The sequence below is a fragment of the Rhyacophila brunnea genome, unplaced genomic scaffold, assembly GCF_057557595.1.
Source record: "Rhyacophila brunnea isolate RB1 unplaced genomic scaffold, BYU_Rbru_1.0 scaffold_10, whole genome shotgun sequence".
Classification (NCBI taxonomy): Eukaryota; Metazoa; Arthropoda; class Insecta; order Trichoptera; family Rhyacophilidae; genus Rhyacophila; species Rhyacophila brunnea.
In genome coordinates, this window is record NW_028232752.1 from 7,040,511 (window position 1) to 7,061,279 (window position 20,769).

The 20,769-nt window shown below is 34.9% G+C and overlaps 1 protein-coding gene across 6 annotated transcripts in view; it reads right to left on the minus strand.

Moving 5' to 3' along the window:
- The window catches only part of alpha-Man-Ia (alpha-Mannosidase class I a), a 58,187-nt gene extending 38,570 nt beyond the window's left edge, over nucleotides 1–19,617 (minus strand). The window contains exon 1 of one of the 6 annotated variants that reach the window (XM_085950073.1): nucleotides 19,458–19,617. The gene's annotated coding sequence lies outside the window, so the exon portion shown is untranslated. Of the gene's footprint in view, nucleotides 1–19,239 lie in introns of all 6 variants that reach the window. The other 5 variants (XM_085950079.1, XM_085950077.1, XM_085950078.1 and 2 more) reach the window with 5 other exon arrangements.
- Between the last annotated feature and the right edge of the window lie 1,152 nt (nucleotides 19,618–20,769).

Genomic DNA, 20,769 nt, shown 5'->3' on the forward strand with positions numbered 1-20,769 from the left:
GTAAACATTTATTTATTTTATAGATAACACGTAACTCGTATCAGTAAAAAAAGTACCCAACCCGAGATAACCTTGTCAGCACATGTTATTATTTATGTCACAGAAGTATTTCGAATCTTTCGACCAGTGGTTCTCAACATATTTATGAACCCAATGGGAAAGTATGAAATTGAACGGAGTGTTAATGTACTAGTACCTTCACCGTCATCGGTTTATGATTCAAATGGTTAAACTCTGTTTTGTTCTTTCATGTCAGACAATCGAGACTACATTCTCAAATCATACCAGTCCAGTTGTCACCAAAATATGAAGCTACACGTGTACCACCATTGAACTATTTATGTTTTATTCAGTTTAAGACTAACTAAAATATTCTCTGAAATGTGTCTCGGTGTTTACAAATGGTACCTGTGTGTGTAGCGTCGACGTGCCACCACGTTTTGCCATAATAACCCATCCTTCGCTCACTATATTGTGATTAATTTGCATAATAGGATGTTCTAATAATCGTGGGCTACGCACAATGACATTAATATGGACGAAGCATCTAGAAAATAAAATGACACTCACTTTGTGTCGGGTCTGCCGGATGGCGTATTCATATTTTAATATCGGTATCCTACGCTCAAATGAACACTCTGCTTGCAAACGGTCTGGCGACACCGCTGGGTCTGCCCATACAAAATTTCTGACTGTCAGGTTTCGACTCCACCGTTATTATTGTGTTACAAAATGCCAATGTGCCTAGTTAAAAATTGTAAAAAAATCTACTAAACACTCCAAGAAAGATGGGATATCACTTTTCATGTGTTAGTATTATTTATTATTTATAAAATGCCATTTTAAGATATTGATGAATGTTAATTCAATGCAATTGAATGACAGGAACCATTGGACAGTCAGTCGCCTATGATTCGCTGGGCTCACTTGCGTCTAATCTCCGAGAAGTCGTAAGTAACCGAGAATCTGTTTCTAACGCAATGAGTCATGACACTAATACGCCATTACAATAAAGGTTATATTACTATAAATTCTCAAAGCTTGTATCGCATAATGGAAACGGATACGTCATATGGTCACGTGACATCTACCTATACAACTGTGAATGACTTTCATGCACAATTTCTCGTGCGCGCCGGGTATGAAGTGAGTTGTCCATTTAATATGTCTGTGGCTACGCAGCTAATTTTTGAGCTTTTAATTTATAGTAATAAGTACCTAAGTTCTTAATTTATCTTTCGTGTGACTGTTCTCCCGGAAAAGAGGTACTATCATTCGGCAATCCCTTCTCTTTAAGGAGGGCATAGGGGGTGGGGGGGGTAACAAATATACCTTAATTTAAAACATAAAACCGATAGTCTGTAGAGGTTTTACATAACTCTACAACTTTACAACTGACATGTTATTCTAGAGCAGTGGTCGGCAAACTTATTAGTCAACAGAGCCAAATATCAATAGTACAACGATTGAAATATTTTTTGAGAGCCAAATTTCTTAAACTTAAATTATATATTATGTAGGTACACTGTTTATTAACTTAATAAACTTTAGTTAAAGTTTTAAGTCTTAATTAAACTATTATGTATGTACACTGAATAAAGCTTGATAGCATACGTAATAATGATCTTATGTATTGATAAAAATTAAATTGTACGTACATAAGGTATCCATAAAATTAAATCATGACTGACAAACACTCAATCTGAATAATGGTCTTGCATCTCCTTGGAAAGTTTGGGTAAGTCAGGTTTGTAAGTTGTTGTATTTAATTTTAAGCACCATTCCAAGTTCTCATCAATAAGACGACTTCTCAATTTAGTCTTGAATTCCTCTCTAAAAATCTGAAATGAAATCTCTAGATGACTCTTATAAAGTTCCTAAACTTCTTTCTTCCTTGGATCGCCGACAGGATATTTAGTGCGAAATGACGCGTGTTTAGTTGTAAAGTGTCTAAATTTGAATGCGCCAATTTTTTCCGACAAATAATACAGGTCGGTAGGCCATTTGAGTTTTGAATAAACGCAGTCTCAGTCTATTCAACTTTAAATTCACGGTTTTCGTCATCCGTTTTTCTTTGCTTCTTCTTTGTAGCCGTGTCAAATAGGGCAGAGGGCATTTGTGGCAGAGCCGCACTCAATGGGCCAAAGAGCCGCATGTGGCTCGCGAGCCGCGGTTTGCCGACCACTATTCTAGAGCATAGACAATAACGCAACGGAAACGTACACAGTTGCCAATTAGAGTTTCCAAAATGTAAACATTCCGAGCAGTTCGTCTATATCATTAAATTATCTAAATACAAAACTTTTTCTTATTATTATCATCAGCACATTCATAGATTAATAGGTACTGTCATTTTATCTTGCCGTGTAATACATCATTACTGTGCTTCATACTAAATACACATGTGTTTCCGTAAAGGACAACCATACTATATCACATCCCACACACAATCGCAACCGTCTGAACAATACATATTAACGGGGGTAAGATCTTCAACTTCGAACACCCCCTTATAAGTCAACATTAACTCAATTTGATAAATATTCATGTAAAAACGCAAGCTAAAATCGTTGTAGTTAACTAGGATATACATAGCTTAATTGGTAAAGTACAATTTGACGCGAGTCCAGTGGTTAGGGGTTCAACTCACGTCGGGCGTTGTATATTTTTTTTCAAAAAAGATGAATATTCAATATATTATTATGATGGCCAAAGTAATAGCAGTAGGTACCTACATATTACAAAATTTCTTCACTGGAACGTAGCCTCGATCATCATTACTATGGAATCATAATGGATAAACCACAGTAAAAAATCATTACAATGTAAAATTAAAACACACGATTCAAATTTACTTTAATAGGCTCTATAATAATGATGATTAAAATCTGGATTTTTGATAAATCGTGACTCTGATTTTAGTGCAATCGTGGTTTGGGTACATTTAGGTTTTTTTTCTTTTCTAAATGCTGTTTTGCCAATACTTTTGCTCCATTGACCGCCATTTGAAATAATGATCTATTTCACGCTTAGAAATCTCTTTTAACACATCAGATACGCTCTGAGAAATTGCATTTAGTTTCTATTTGGCGTCAATGTGTATTTTGGAATAATACGATAATAATATTATCGTTTTTGTAATGCCTTTAAAAAGCTTCTTAGACTGATATAAGATTTGTCTTATTTAGAAAATTTAGAGAAGTAAAAGAAAAATCTTATATGTCGTTCTTTCGTGGCTGAAGATCTTGACCACTTTGAAATTCAATCATATTCTGAGCGACTAAGGTTGCTCTCGTAGTTAGCTCCGTAGCTTGGTCGCTTCCAGCACGTCGACGCTCTTCCTACCGGTATCTCCAGGTTATCTGGTCCGCGCCGCTTAATAATATGTCAAAAACACTGTAGAATGTGTCTTAAGGGCCCGCATGCTCAGCGTAGGTCAAAATGGAGCTTTTGTTTTATTTTCAAAGCATGATCCTGGACATACCTTAAACGTTGTAGATAATCTATTTATATAATTTTGAAGCCTTATTATTCTTTATATTTATTTTAAACATTTGTTGACTGCATAAAGTATTTTTATTACATAAAATAGTATTCTTTTAAACCTCTCGCTCTAATGTTTTAGAATATAGTCATATTTCAGTACATCCATGTGCAGTGGTGTTAAGATTTTTTAGGTTTATTATTTTTAAACGCATTTACAAAAGCATTAGTAAAATTAACGTTAACATTATATTTACAGTAAAATATATATTTTATAATCTTTGTGATCCCAAATTTGACAAGAATTAAGCATTTTATTATTCAAAAAATGGGCACGATTAACACATTTGAAGATAATTCTAAAGATATTGATTATAAGCCATGTCTTTGACCATTCAAATATGATAATAATCCTACGAATAATGATTGCTTTATAATAATTATTGACTTAAGAATAAGGTAGTATGTTTTTAAAATACGCCATTTCTATTGGCATTTCCCAGTAGTTAAGCTACAACATACGGCCGTAGCCATAAATTGACAAACGATAAAATGAAGTACGGAGTAAAATGATGTTAAAGCGCGTGTTTGAACATGTACATAACCGATTTTTTTTTGAGCGGTACATAAACGGTGGACATAAATATATAACAAATTCAGATTTTAATTGAGTCAGAACATGGTAACGCGCGTGTTTGAACACGTACTGTTTTTTAAAAAATATTTTTTTTTGGTTAGGTTTAAAATAAATATAAAGGATAATAAGGCTTCGAAATGATATAAATAGATTATCTACAACGTTTAAGGAATGTCCAGGGGTATGCTCTGAAAATGCCATAAAAGCTCCATTTTGACCTACACTGAGCATGTGGGCCGTTAAGCATAATGTCGACAGCCGTGTTTGGCAATTTTGTATTAGCTTTTGTTACTTACTACAATTGTACAATCTACGTGCTCCTCTCTTTCATGTGTACCTACTACGAAAAGTCATGTAAATTCAGTCAAATCACATTTGAGTGCATGGAGACCCGAGTTCCTGAAATATTTTCAGTCATAAAAACATGATGTTTCACATCAAACGTAGGGTCCCGTGATACGCCCGATTAAAACCGGGTGTGGTTTGGTGGGGCAATTAACTTGAATGACTGGTTCGTCCTGTGCTCTGTCCAAAAAATACGAAGCCTTCACCGTTAACACCACATTTCGGAGGCATCTACCAATATTGTCATCTACCTATATAATTTATATATTATTTTGTAATAATTATGGCGACGGAACGATTTGTACAAGCAATAAGTACAAGTACTAAAATGAAAATAAATCAAATCTTATTTTTCTGAAATCTGCGAAACATTAGTTTAACAAAAAATCACCAACGATGTGGTTACGTTGTAAAAGAAATTGAAAAATTATGCAATTATAATTGATGGTAGAAAAAGTTAATTTGGCCAGGACAATAAGCATATAATTTATTTAAAGAAATTAAAGAGATCTTACGCTGTCAGGGGTCGGGAGACGGGGGATGAAATGATAATTAAATTTAAAAAGGTCATAAATTAAAAAAATAATAATGCACAAAGTGTCCGTCTGGTAAGTCTCGTTAATCATTTTTATTTCAAAATTAGGTAAGATGACAAGCGTGTACCTACATCTAAAAAATAATTAAATTGTAACTGTGGTCAGATCTGTTTGAAAGAACGCAATAAAGTAAGGGAATGTATAATATTGTTAATATGAAGTTTATGAAAAATATCAATATGCCAGTGGGGTGGACACGCTAAACATATTGACTACGTTTCGTCCATAAATAAATAAATTCTAATATAAAAAAACTATTGAGTGTTTCAAGGCGATTGAAAAAACAATGACTATTAGACAGAATATAAAAAATGTTAACAAATTCTGACTTAAATAAACATATTAACAGCGCTCACACATTATCTATCTGTAAACGTTTAAATACAAATTGTTAGCAATTCCTCACGATTATCTATTTAATAATACCAACCTATTGTAATTATTTGGATATCTATCAGCGTTGTCATCACTTTTTTACATTATAATATAAATCCTTCGTCCAATTACTCCACGTCAATGCGTTGACAATATAAGTACACTGGAATCATTGTACAGTGACAGCATAAGTACGGCAAAAGCGATTTGCAGTTGTGCTAGTATTGTTTTATACAATGCATGTTACAATGTTAGCAAATAATACCAACACAACTGCGAGTCGCTTTAGCCTGTACGCCCAATAGTCGGCCGACCGGTGCAACTCGTGGCGATGGCTGAGTAATAACGACGTGCATGCGTCACTGTGATCACTGTGTGTCGACAACGTCTGGTGGTCAGTCCACTGACCGGCCGTTGATGGGCCATTGCGTCTAGTTGGCCTGTCTAATGGGCGTACAGGCTAGATTCTAGTAAATATAAACGCAAAACGCCGGTACTAATACTTGATAAAGTTTACTATGAGAACAAAACACGTATCGTCTCCAATTTGTTATATTTAATAGTGCAAACACAGTGATACATAAATTAAAATTTCTGCTAATTTGGCGATTATTTGCTGTTAGGCCAGTGATGGCAAACCTATGGCACGCGAGATGATTTTGCATGACACGCGAATGTTTAACGTCGAAGAGAAAGAAATAGATACTTTTGATAAAAAAGTTTTACAATAAATATATTAAGTACAAATTAATATTAAAAAATAATGACGACATAGCCATGCCCGCCATGCGTATTTTCTTCGGTTTTTAATAATATATTTACCAATTGATGCGAAAACGGAAACGACGAAATTAATGCATAAATGACAGGTCGCAGTGTATAAAAAATAGCAGGCAGATACTCTTCAAGAATAAACAATACGTTTGATTTAAATTGCATATGTTTTATGCGCCACACATAATATTATCGCACTGACCTCATCAGGCGGCGGGGGAAGCCGCGCCGCGAACCTCTGATTTTGATCGTTTTACAATCATTTAACAATACTTGAGACCACCGTAGCTAAAGAATGCCTTATTTTTACAATGTGTGTGTAAATAACTAAGTAATGGATACACAAATACTCAAGAACTCAATAAAAAATTTTGAACTTTTTTAATAAATGAATTCTTATAACTACTTTTTCTCAATGAACAACTAACTGCTCGGCACGTCACAGTCAAAAATTTTGGCACGCGTAGGTACGTAAAAAGGTTCGCTATCCCTGTGGTGGGCGAATGAGTGTCGAATGGGTAGTAAGTAATACAAACGAGGTTTATAAGGGAGAATAAATTATAATAATTGCATAATTACTACTAATTATTAAGTATGGAATTACTTTTGCAATACGTGCTAAAATGAATAATGTGCACATTAAACCGTTATCGGATTTTGCAAATTGTTTCGCACTTAATGACCAAGTTATCAGTACAAAATATGTATTATCAGGAATTTGCCAAGGTTAATAATAATATGTATTCAAGTAAGCTACACTGAACAGGAGTTCAAAAACACTTTTTTTGTGTAACAAAAATTCAATTAACAAAACAAACTACCTACTTACTATTGTTTTCGAAGATATAATTAGATATTTTTGTGAATACTAAATATTTTAACAAATGCCCAGATGTAGGTAATGATATGAGTAATTGTTATGATGCATCACATAAGCATTTTTGTTATATCTACTAAATCTAAACTAAACATACTATTTATCGTTGCTTTCGTGTACACAGTTGGTACCCACCTAATGTTTTTTATAATCTTCAATCACAATTTTTTTACACATAAACTTGCTTCGACAGTCATTATGCGATCGTTTATGGAAGGAGACGATTTACTGTCATATTGCAATTAACAATTTCTCATCGATTTAATTAGTAAATTAACAAAAAAGCTACTCGTATAAAAATATGATTATCGCTTTTATTTTTTTAATATTTCGACGGAAATGTTTGATTTAACTTAAAAAAAAAACGGGTGAACATTTGATCACCAAACGAAAAATCGAAAATATATTTAGCTTCTATTAATTGCTATCCGAAACGGTGTCACAAAACCCTGCGATGTTTTTCGATTCATTGTACTTTCCACTTATTTTTGTCACAGTTTTTTTTAACGATGTCCGATCAAAGATCATATTAGAGGTTTTATTAATAGATGTTTGTTTTTACGAGAAATGGATGTTAGCCACTTGTCCAAACTGTTAGGTCCATACCAAACACACATTGCAAAGTAACACGTGAATTTTCCCGACTCCGGATTCGAACCCAACCAAGGCATTATAAGTCAACGCGGTAGCCTTTCGGCCATCGTGGACATCAGAGATAAGTTTATACGTAGGTAACTAAAATTATATTATTAAATATAAATAACAAACATTTTTATTTGTACTATAATATTTATTCATATTAGAAATTAAAATTTTAATTCATGAATAAAGATGGGACGTTATTGTACGTTTATTAAAAATCAATTTATCAACAGTATATTGTAAATGGAAAACAACGCCCTATCATTAAGGTGACGCATCAGTGAAACGCAAAATAATTTTCAACTGTGGGCGCGACGAAATTTTGGACTCGCTCGCATTCAGTGAGAGAACGTCGAGCCAGAAACACGTCACTTTGCTGCGTGATGGCGACGGGCCAATTAATTCTAAGATCGTGTAAAGATGACTAAAAACGTTACCCATTTACTTTAAAAAGAAAACATGTCAATGAATATATTATTATTGTTACTAATAGAACAATAAACAGAACATAAAATGGACGTATGTTGGATTTATATGACAAATAATATTTCGTTTCACAGGCGTCATTTGCACCCGCGACCCGCAATCCGCGCTTCGCCTAGCAACGATCTTTTTAGACCGTGCCTCAACTAATGCATGGCCTTAAAGTCACACCTAGTATATTTACGCATACAAGTGACATGGGGCATAGCAAAAATGCAGCCGGATATTATTATAAGCATGACCCCCACATCCTGAACCGGGCCCCCAGGTTAGGATCTTTGGCGGGCCCCCCTACATATCGCTAAGGATAAATTCAGTGTGATGCTCTATAATAGCGTTTTTCACTGTAAAATTAATGTGTATATTTGGTGTTTATTTTGTATTTTAATACATCCATTTGAATTAAGGAGTTGTCGAGTATCGATACACAATTAAAAATCTTAACCCGCAACCACATAATTTTAAATAATAACACTATTGAAGGAAAATAGCGACTTTTTTTTACTATTAAAGCAAATTTGTGATGTGTGTTTATCTCATTTATCTGATCGACTCGCCTCTCCGGGCCCCCAGGCTAGAGGCCTGTCAGTCCCCCCCTTGTGGGGCCATGATTATAAGATTTACATTGGTACATATTATTATAGGTACATTTTACATTGGTACATTTTTTGGATTCTGAGAGAATATTAATTTCATGTCATAGAAACAAAATTTAAAAATATTTTGTCATGTTATAAAATTGCGTAAGTATTAACACACACCCAGAATAAGATAGCTGACCATTTTTTATGAATTTCTAGAGTCGTTATTTGGTGCCAAATAAAATATCGTTTATCGTACACAAGCATTGATAAAACACTAAAAATGATAAAATTCCGGCCAATCCAAAGTCAGCATTTAAACGAGGTCGTATGGAAAATCAGTCAGTAATCTATTTCTGAAAGCGGTTGAAAGAAATTATGTACAGAATGATTGCTGAGTCATTTCTCTCTTTACTACGTTCATTATTTTATTAGACTTAGACAAATAATATTAAAACTACTGATCTAAACAAAACACGTGGACGTGAACGACCCATGTGCGGTGAAAGCAATATTTTAACAATCAGTATTGATAAGGTTAACAATATACAATGATAAGATAAGATAATAAGAGGTAGGTATGAATAGATAACATAGTGTTGGGAAAATAATGAAGGTACAGTTCCCATTGTTATTTTTCTTTCAGATTTAATTTTATAAGTAAATAAATTGCAATATATAAATGTATGTGTGATGGGCAAAAAAACAAAGTTAATTTATATCAATAAAGCTTATATTCTCCAGAATATTAGTACAAGTCATTAGCCAACTCGCACATCAAAGCTCGTCCTTCTGCAACGTGTCGACTAGGTCAACGTGACGTTATCGTTATTCACAAAACACACGTTGCCAAGTGGAGCTCCGCACATTATTCGAATGCGACTTTTAACTTTGAAAAAAAAATCTACTGCTGTTAGCAACAAAGAAGTCGAAGATGCCAGAACACATACGCACACCTGCGAATTGGTCATTCCTATACCGGCTCCCAGCATTCAAATATACATACGTTTCGAGTGGTTACGCGCGACTAGGTGACGCGCTAGGTAGATGTGCACAGTTTTCATATGCAACATCGGCGAGACGTTCCTAGAAGGTTTGATTTATGGCTGTGCAGCAGACGAGGCGAGTTTAGATGTGAGAGCCAGCTTATATTTTGTTGTCGTTTAAGAGTAGAAGTGCATGCTTATTATACTCATGGACAAGTTATATAGAGATAAGATACGCAGTAATGGATAATTATACGGGAGAGAAAATATTTGTATCGTATCACTGGATGACAAGCATACTCGATTCCAGTGGCGAAGGCTCCATAGTAGGCGACTATTTAAAGCCTACCCTCTAAGAAAAATAGATCTTCAAGTAACTAATTTAATTTAAAAAATAAATAAATACACGAAAAATCCATCCATAGTCATCTATCATCAGAATTTAGAAGTTTTATTTTATTTAATAAGGTTTATCACCATATACCCATACTAGCGCCGCCTGGATTCAACTATATTATGAATTAAGTTGACCCCTTTTCCAGATCTGGTTTGTATGACTATCATGGCGCAAACCACTGTCTGGCTTTTTATTCCGAAATCATAAGTTGTTTAGTTTGCGCTTAGATCCCTAGGGCACATTTATTCAAAATAATTATTAATAAGATAATTTAAAAAATAATTTCTATGGGACTCAATCACATATAAATATTGATTGTTAAAAATATAAAATAATTTATCTCGCGATTTTTATTTATCAGTTATTTATACAAAAGTCTGTGTTTTAAATATAGAAGTATTTTAAAATGTCTAGTTTTACGGGTTAAATTTTTATGGAACATATTATACACTACAACGGATATTTTCAAAGATTATAGGTAATAAATTTTGAGCGTATGTTTGTTACGTTTATAAATGTTTAGGAAAATACATAATTCAAACTAATTAAGTATATCAAACTAATTGAGCTTTTGAAATTTCATCGATTTAGTGTACCTACCTATTTATCAGTAGTAATATTGGGTTATCTTCTTATTTCCCGTAAATATATCTGACAAGCATGGTTACTCCGCAGCCTACCTCTTTCCAAAAGTCACCCTTCGCCACAGCTCGATTTATTATCCGATACACAATAATATGCAAGAAATATATCTATACTGGCCGGTTCGTTTCTGTTTGTAGTATATTAACCAAAAGCAATACTCAAAAATGGCATTTGAATCGGGCGAGTCAACAACTACGCCTATCTCGGACAACAAATATCAGTGGTATGTGTGACGAGATAACTGGCATGGGGTGCAATTAGTATCTTAAAAGAGATATCCCATTGTGTCTTACGCTTAAAGTTAACCAAGGTTTGCTACCAATGATCACATATGCGTGTGAAACATGGACTCATAAATTGAAAATTTACAAGTAACAACGTGGCATGGAAATGTGCATGTTGGACATACCGCGGAAATACCACGAAAGAAACCAACGAATAAGGAAATAGGTCATGCAATGGCAATGAGCTGGACAAATGCCGTCAATCAGAAACGATTACAGGAACGAATTAAAACCCGCTGAATAGACGAACTTAAAATTCGGTGGATGTATGTGGCAGCGATGAACCAAGTAAGTACCGAGAAGAGTAGAAGGAGATAAGGGAAGCCTTCATTCAGCAGTGAATCGACCCCGGCCGATGATAATAATATTAGTTTAAATATCTCCGACTAGAATACCGATTGCCTCGACGAGCAAAATTTTCATTGTCAATAATTAAAACATTTCAACTCGATGGCTATCATTATTTTTGACGTACGCTCATTCCTAGAATACAGAATCGTCCGCGGAAGAATGCAAATAAATGCCAACACATGTCGCATACTAAAATAGCTCCAGTATCGCGTACTGGCGACCACTGAGAGATAATTTAGCGGATTTCGAGGAAGCGATTCCGCGCAATTACTGCTCTGACCGCTGCATTTGAGTTATTTCAGTGAAACATTGTGGAATACGTCTCAATCTTGAGAATTAATTACTCCCGCAATGCCGACAGAAATGTTACAGGACAAAAACCACGTTGACCACATAACACATTGATCGCCAACTAGTTTTACATAAAATAGTTAAAAAATGATTATTTGTCTCTAAGGTATTATTTGATAGGTTATGAAAGAATATAATGTTTTTTTTCATTTTGATGATTTTTTTACGTAAATATTGGTTTTTATGATGTGCCGGCCACATGTGTCCGTCGCGGCGCCAACAAGTTAATTTATTCTATTGTGCCGGGCCGGCCACTTCGCCGGTCACCTGTCCATATGTGCTGACGAGAGCATGGTGCCATTTCGCGGTCGAATTATATTTAGATTTAGATAGTATAATAAACAGAAAAGGCACAAATACGGAATAAAAGTTTTCAAATTGGGTAGTATAATACCTGGATACACATAAACTGGAAATATACGTATACATACCTTATAATCATTTTTTTTATTATTTACATATTTTTTATAACTTACATTTTTATAATCTATTTAATTTTTATTTTTATATCAACAAAAACACATTTAAAATTTAAAAGGAAAACTTTTTTTTTCATTATGTACATTCTTTACATTAAGTGAGCCTATATTTTGTGACTGGGAAGACATATTTTCAGGCCAAGTGGCAGTAATATACAGAAGGGCCATGCCGGTCACCGCGTATCGAAAAATGCACTGCGCGCGTGCCCGCCGGCGCTGTAGAACAACTCTACGCAGATCTTCTTTGCCGGTCACCGGTGACCCCCATGGCCCCCTGAACGTAATCCAATGCCGGTCACCGGTGACCCCCATGGCGATCAACGTGATAAGAGCACCATTAAATTAACATCCAACAGGGTATTCAGTGGCGAAGGGTGGAGGTAGGCTGTTAATATGATATATACATAGTACACATTAAACTTTGTCAGTCATACGTATTCGTTTTTATAGAACTAAGACTACAATTTACAGATGGAGTTGATTATAAAAAAAAAAAAGCAATTAAACCCTGCCTAAAACAAACCATAATAGTTTTGATATACTTTGGGCGATCCGACAAAATTGTGCACACTTTTTCATTCATGCTTATTTTTTTTCGTTGAATTAAGAATACATATTGTTGGTCAGTTTTTTAAAATTCATTAAGTCCTGCTTAACCAAGCCATACTATAGGAATACAAATATTATATCAGCTATAAAATATTCAAAATGATGTATGATTTAAAGGCATACTTTTAGATATTTTATAGATATATGAATATTTTTTTTATTCTATTATAGCTTGGTTTTCGCAGGGTTTAATTGAATTCTAAAACTAACCAACAACATCTGTGAATTGAAGTCTTAATTAAATGAAAACAAATACGTATAACTGACAAAGTTTAGTATGCACTATTTATATCGGATCCTAACAGCCTCCCTCCACCCTTCGCCACTGTTAATTATAATAATACGTTGACGGACGCTGCCAAAGAGTGCGACACTCCGTACCTTTGTGGAGCAAACTCAAAGGTTCCGTCACCGTGGCTGATTCTCCCTCACCCTTCAGCTGTGCTACAAAAGTGATCTAGCGCTGCAGCTCTCGCATGGCGATGGTCCGAGGGACCTCGTGCTTGCTTGCCCTAATACTGGGGCGTGACAAGGTGAAATAAGTAAGTACCCCACAAAGAGTGAAGTTGGTATCAACAAATTTTTGAGGAGGAATATTATTATGTAAGCAATTCGCCCACATCATTGGGTCCTTGCATTGAAAAAGTAACCTGATTTTTTGAGCAGCCGCGGGATCCAACCCGCGATTTTTTTTTACAAATACGGCCTTTCAACTCATTAAGCAAACGTGTGCGCACGCTATATGTATACATAGTTGATCTTTCGTCGCAAACTTTTGATGTCTTGTTATACGTGAAGATTCCAAAAGTAAACAAATATTCGAAAAATTAATCAGAGAAATATAATATTATCTATTATTTGAACGAATCATTTTTTTGTATTATTTTATTCATACGATGTTTGTTATTAGAAGTAGACAGTGTCTTAAGACAGTGAACATTTTTACGATTCCCCCAAAGGGCCAAGTGGCCCGTGTACACAGGTCCTTACTTGATTCAAAATGTATCCAATAAAATGTATTTGAATCAAACAAGAACCTCCACAGTTCGCGTTAATTGCTACGCTGAGTGTCTTAGCCCTAAGTTATAGAAACTTTCTATCGAAGCGAGTGTATCATGTGATATCGGAAAATCGCTATTGAAAGTGATCACACGACGTATTATGGCCATTGGGTTTTTTTTTTTAATTTGATAGTAATGTATACATAGTAAAATATCGTTTCCGAAATGAGCTAAACATTTAATTCAATATAAAAAGTATGTATATCAAATATATCGCAACTACATACGTGATTTAACAATAACTTGAGCTCAGCACATATAAATAAAATTATCCAATGTGACATATTATTATTATTGTAATAATGCGAGCCAATGACTTTTGTAAATAACGAACCGTAGAAAAAATTTTAACGTCAAATTTCATACAAAATTAAGTAAAAACGACAAACACAGCAAAATTATTTCGACTCTGTTACAAAGCATCATAATATCTGTACCTCAGAGGCAGACGGATGCAACTCCGTTTTTGGGGAAAATGAGTTTTGTTAAGTATCGTCATGCTAAAGGCTATACCTATAAGTGGTAGAAAGATGAAAGTCCTAGTCCAATATATGCATGGAATAAAGATGCAAGTGCCATACCTACCTTAGAGGCAGAAGGATGCAAATCCAATAATTCACTAAGATAAAATTCTCTCAAACCGTCTGCAATATGTACTAGACGAGAACCAGCCAAGAGAACGAGCTTTAGAGAAGGATACAGCACTATGGACCATATTATCCAAATCATCAGAGAAATCAGAGCGGTAACAGGAATTACAAGCTGCCGCTATCCATGGGTTATATAGACTATGAGAAAACGTTCGATTCCATAAAGTAATTTTCAATACTCGATGCACTCAGAAATCGAGGAATCCCAGGGCGCTTTATAAATATTTTCAATAATATATACAGTAGCGCAACAACATCTCCATAAACCATCGCGCATTTCCTATCAGCAAAGGAGTCCGACAAGGTGATACAATTTCACCTAAACTATTTACAGCTACATTTGAAGACTCATTTAGACAACTTGACTGGAATGACACGGGTCCCCATAAAAGGAGAATACGTGAGTCATCTACGCTTTGCCGATAACAATACATAGTAGTTTGCAAGATTCAGAAGGCCTCCAACGCAGAATGCAGTAACTCGCTGGAGTAAGCAACAAAGTAGGCTTGAAAATAAATGTATCAAAGAATAAAGTCATGTTAAACTGCTTTGCGGGCCAAAAAGAGATCCTCATCAATGGCATTCAGCTCGAACAGGTGAAAAACTACATCTATCTGGCACAACCAGTGTCTATAGATGGATGTATATTTGATGAAATTATTTGCAGAGTAAAGCTAGGCTGGAGTGCTTTTGGCTGCCTGAATAATTTCTTCGAAAATGCCTAATGCAAAGTGTTTAACCAGTGTGTACTTCCCGTAACCACATGCGTGTGAAACATTGAGCCTAAGTAAAATAGAGATCCAGAAACTTAGAGTAGCACAACGAGGTATGGAAAGGTGCATGCTGGGCATAACGCAAAAGGACAAAAAAAGGAATGAGTGGATAAGGGAACAGACAAGGATTAATGATGTGATAGAGTTTGCTAAAAACCTCAAATGGAAATGGGCTGGAACATGGCTCGAAGAAACGACAATCGTTGGACAAATTTAGTCATCCAGTGGTATATCCAAGAGATAAAAAACATCCGCAAGGTAGACCTAGAGGCAGCTGGATCGATGAAATGATAAAGTTCTGCGGAAAAACTTGGCAACGCAACGCACAGGAACGAGAGAAGTGGAATCAGCTTGGAGATTAGCGAGGCCTTCATCCAGCAGTGAATAGATTCAGGCTGGTGATGATGATGATGACATAATAAAATTTTTTAAAAAAAATGTGTTTTGCTTTGTTATATTTATACCTATAAATTTTTTAAACTTATAAATTGTTTTATTTTGGCTAGGTAAATAAGATACAAATCCACAATAACAAAATATCTTTAGAGGCAGAAGGATGCAAATCCACACCACGTTTTTTATTTTATTTTTTTTACATATAAAATTGTATTATATTTATTCCTTTCTTACATATTCCAGAAGTACTTTAATTGAATTAGAATAAAAAAAATAATGATCATTCTATGTATATTTTCTTAGAAGTTATGAGTATTCGTTTAAAATAAAAATTGTTTTTTGGCTCTCCTGAACAATTGGGTATTTGGATTTGCATCCGTCTGCCTCTGAGGTACAGATATATATATACGAAACAATGTCGGAATTCTCAATATCTACGCCGGTAGTTTCCCAGATGCGGGTCATCAGGAGCACATTAATTAATTATGACAAAGAAAATAGTGACGGGTACCTACCTATTTTCATAATTAAACTTCCATAATTTTAGACAGTGGAAATAATATTATAAATACATTATGTGAAATGTTTATTTTTATCACATAAAAAAACTTTTCGTAAAGTTAAATTGCGCCGCAGGCCACTTTTTCATAGTAACATCAACTGGTAGAAAAGGTTAATATGGTCAGTAATTCTTATGGTTTAAAAATGAACCTCAAGAAAACAAAACTATTACTAGTATCAAAAATAGCGACAGCAGACACCAACACAAATTTTGTCATTAACAACGAACCAATCGAACGTGTGACCCATTATAAATATTTAGGTACATGGGTCAATGAGAAATGGGAAAAAGTCTCAGGAAATAAAAACTAGAATTGAGATCCTTAGCAATCGAGACCTTAACCTAGGTCTGAGACTACGTATGGTACGTTGTTATGTTCTCTCAATAATTCTTTTCTATGGTATGGACGCTAAACCAAGAGATGTCACGGAGACTTGAAGCTTTCGAGATGTGGCTGTATAGACGCATCCTCAAAATTCCTTGGACTGACCGGGTGACAAATGTTGAAGTTCTCAATCGAATGGGGAAGGACCGAGAAGTTCTACGTAGTATCAAACCCAGGAAACTACAGTACCTCGGCCACATTATGAGAGGACAAAAGTACAGTATTACCCAACTTGTCATTCAAGGAAAGATCAACGGCAAGCGTAGCAGAGGACGGCGCCGCATTTCGTGGCTTAAAAACCTCCGTTATTGGTACGAGTGCCTGAACTGTTCCGGGTAGCAGACGACAAAGATAAGATCGCCTTGATGGTGGCCGACCTCCGCTAGGGGATGGCACAATAATAATAAGAAGAAATAGAAACGTGTAAGAAAATATAACATTTTAACTTTACAACATGATTTATGTGATATCATTCTAGACAAGTTCTTTTTTCCATACCTTGACAATTTGAGTCTGAAATTGTGTTCACCTATTATTAAATTTTTGCACTTATTTGCATTAATTTGGAAACTTCGCTCAATATACAAATTAAAAATACTTCATACACAATTAGTATTATTATAGGGAAGGAAACAATATTAACTTCATTTTGTTAATCTAAAAATTGTTGAGAACCCCTGAAGAAACGAGTGTTTATTAAAAAAAAATCAACGAAAGACTAGAAACCGAAGAGAGACAGCAAGAATAGAACTTCATCCAATAGTGGATTCTGAGATAATTATGGCACAGTATACCAAAGAGATCCTCGTCAATGGCACTCAGCTCGAACAGGTGAAAAGCTATATCTATCTGGGACAACAAGTGTCTATAGATGGATGTATATTTGATGAAATTGTTCGCAGGGTAAAGCTAGGCTGGAGTGCTTAATAATGTCTTCAAACGTGACCTTCCACTGTGCCTAAAGCGCAAAGTGTTCAACCAGTGTGTGCTTCCTGTGATCACATATGCGTGTGAAACATGGACCCTAAGTAAAAGAGAGATCCAGAAACTTAGAGTAGCACAACGTGGTATGGAGAGGTGCATGCTGGGCATAACGCGAAAGGATAAGAAGAGGAATGAGTGGATAAGGAAGCAGACAAGGGTTTGCGATGTAACAGAGTTTATTAAAAGCCTTAAATGGATATGGGCTGGACACATAGCTCGAAGAAGAGACAATCATTGGACAAATCTAGTCATCCAGTGGTATCCGAGAAGTACAAAACGTCCGCAAGGTAGACCTTGAGGCCGCTGGATCGATGAAATGATAAAGTTCTGCGGAAGTACATGGCAGCGCAATGCACAGGACCGAGAGAAGTGGAAGCAGCTTGAAGAGGCCTTCATCCTGCAGTGGTTAGATTCAGGCTGATGATGATGATACCAAAGAATGCACAAACGACATATATATATGCGACGAAAATTGCACGTGACGAGAAAGGCACTACACGAAATATATAGGTTGTATAATGATCCCCCTGTCGCCACTCATCCACCGAAGAGGGTACGCTTCAATATACCAAAAGAAAAAATGAAGGCCATATACCTAGAACACATTGGTTGGGTTTTGTAAAGTTAATGAAGGAGCTTTCGCAGACAAAATGTAGTGGAGGCGTTAATTGGAGGCGGTCAAAACCCACATTGTAGTGTTGATAATACTATGAAATATTGAGAAAAGACACTGGTTAAGGTGTTAACTGTCAATATTTTTAATAAAAATATAATGTATTAATTAAAACAAAAGATTATAAATAAAAGATGAGAAGCGGTGAAAATTGAATTAAATTGTTTTTTAATTACTGTTCTACGTGTTTTCGATAAATCTTATTTTTTTGGTGTAATTAACTGTTTGAATATATTGTATAAGTCAGTGGCGAAGGGTGGAGGTAGGCTGTTAAGCTCTGACATAAATAGTGCATATTACACTTTGTTAGTCATACGTACTTTGTTTTTATTGAACTACGACTACAATTTTATTTACAGATGGCGTTGGTTAGTTTTTTAAAAATCAATTAAACCCTGCATAACCAAACCAAATTTTTTTTGGTATATTTTGGACGATCTGACAAAATTGTGGACACTTTCATTCATATTTATTTGCTTCCGTTAAATAAGTAAGTAATACATACTACTTCCACTTGTTGGTTTTTTTAAATTAATTAAGCCCTGCCTATACCTAACTATAATAGATAAAAACTATTCTTTATAAAATATCCAAAATTATGTAAGTATGATAATATAATGTCATAATTTTAGATATTTTATAGATAGACGAGTATTTTTTGACTATTATCTATTATGGTTTGATTTCGCAGGGTTTGATTAATTGAACATTAAAAACTAACTAACACCATCTGTAAATTATTTTAGTATTTGTTAGTTCAATGGAAACAAATACATATGACTGACAAAGTCCAGTAGAGAATTCCTTATTGGAACTGACGAAGTATTATATTATATTGTGGTTTATTTCAATTAATTCACCAAAAGACACTAAACACCGTTTATTTTCATTTAATATGACGAAAAAACACTTAAGTAAACATAAACTGTGTAATAAAACGAAAATCAGTGGCAAAAGAACAGTACACATTCACTCAGTGAGACAATAAAAAATAATACGGGCACGAAACGTTATCAGTTTATTGTGTAACAATATAACATAACGTTCACTGTACGTAATAAACATTAACGTAACACACTTGTTAAGTAGGATAATCCGACAGTATCGCGCAGGAGCGGAAACTCGGTTCTAAAAGTTTCGCGAACTTTGCGGAGGCTGTATTCGCGCGGCGGAAGGGAGGCTTCGACGGGTCGGATGTGCGGATGCGGCGTGTGTCCGCCGGGCACGCGAAACTGACTGACGGTCGCCCGCCGAAAGCGAGCCGTATCGTCGATTAGATTGCAGCGAACGCTCAGTGATGTGCCTGTCTACATGCAGCGAGTCCCGAGAGCCGGTAGATACAAGCTCAACAGGTTGCCAACAGAATTTGAATTAAATGTTAACCGTGGATTATTCAAAGCCACCATTGAATGGTATTTAAAAAGTAGGAAGCATGTCCTGCTATCATTAGATAGTTTTTGATCAACTGTTTACCTACTGATATTGTGTCCATACTAAAATGGCCGTAGATTTATATCAAAATACATCATTATATTTATAAAGAAACAATATACTTATGTGTAACAACAAAAAACTTAAAATAATATAGAAACAGCACTGTATAGTACACTAAACAGTATACTTTACCATATAATCTATTCATATTGTCATTTATGGCGAAGATTAAATAATAATGGCGAACAAAAAATAAGACGATATAACACACGGTGATGTCTCGCGAAATTTAACCGGCGTGGTCAATAATAATTGGACCTGGGGAGCTCTTTGAACATTATAATATGTATTTTTATTTATTTACTTTATGGTTGCTGCGTTATTCCGAATTTATAAAAAATCTCACCGGCGTAACTCATTTATTTCGCGGAATATTCTAAAGAATAATATAAAAATCAGTTATTTGTGATGAAACAAAATGGACAAGAGATTGTTATGAAAATTTCTCATGTTGTTTTTAATGTGTGTTTGAACATGGGTATGGACCTAATAAGTTGACCAAGTTGCTATTAGACATTTCTAGTGAAAACAAAAAATTATTAATACTACCTCCACTCTGTGGAGGCCCATACATATTTATTATAATATAATTTTAAGATCAGACACCAGGTCTGGATTTACCACACTGGGCTAAAGGAGGCTATGGCACAGGGTTCGCAATTTATAAATATATACGCGATACCGATGATCATCATTGATTATGTTTACTAAATCTGTTATATTATGTTAATTAAATAATATTTGATTTTTCGAACGAAAAAGCAAGAATTGAGTTGCAGGTAGAGCAAACGTGAAAAACGTCCGAAACATGGATTTCCATTTTTAAAAAATCCAAAAAGAACTGGACTCGAACTTAAATCTTTAAATTTCCGGATGAGTGCTCTAGACTGTAAGCA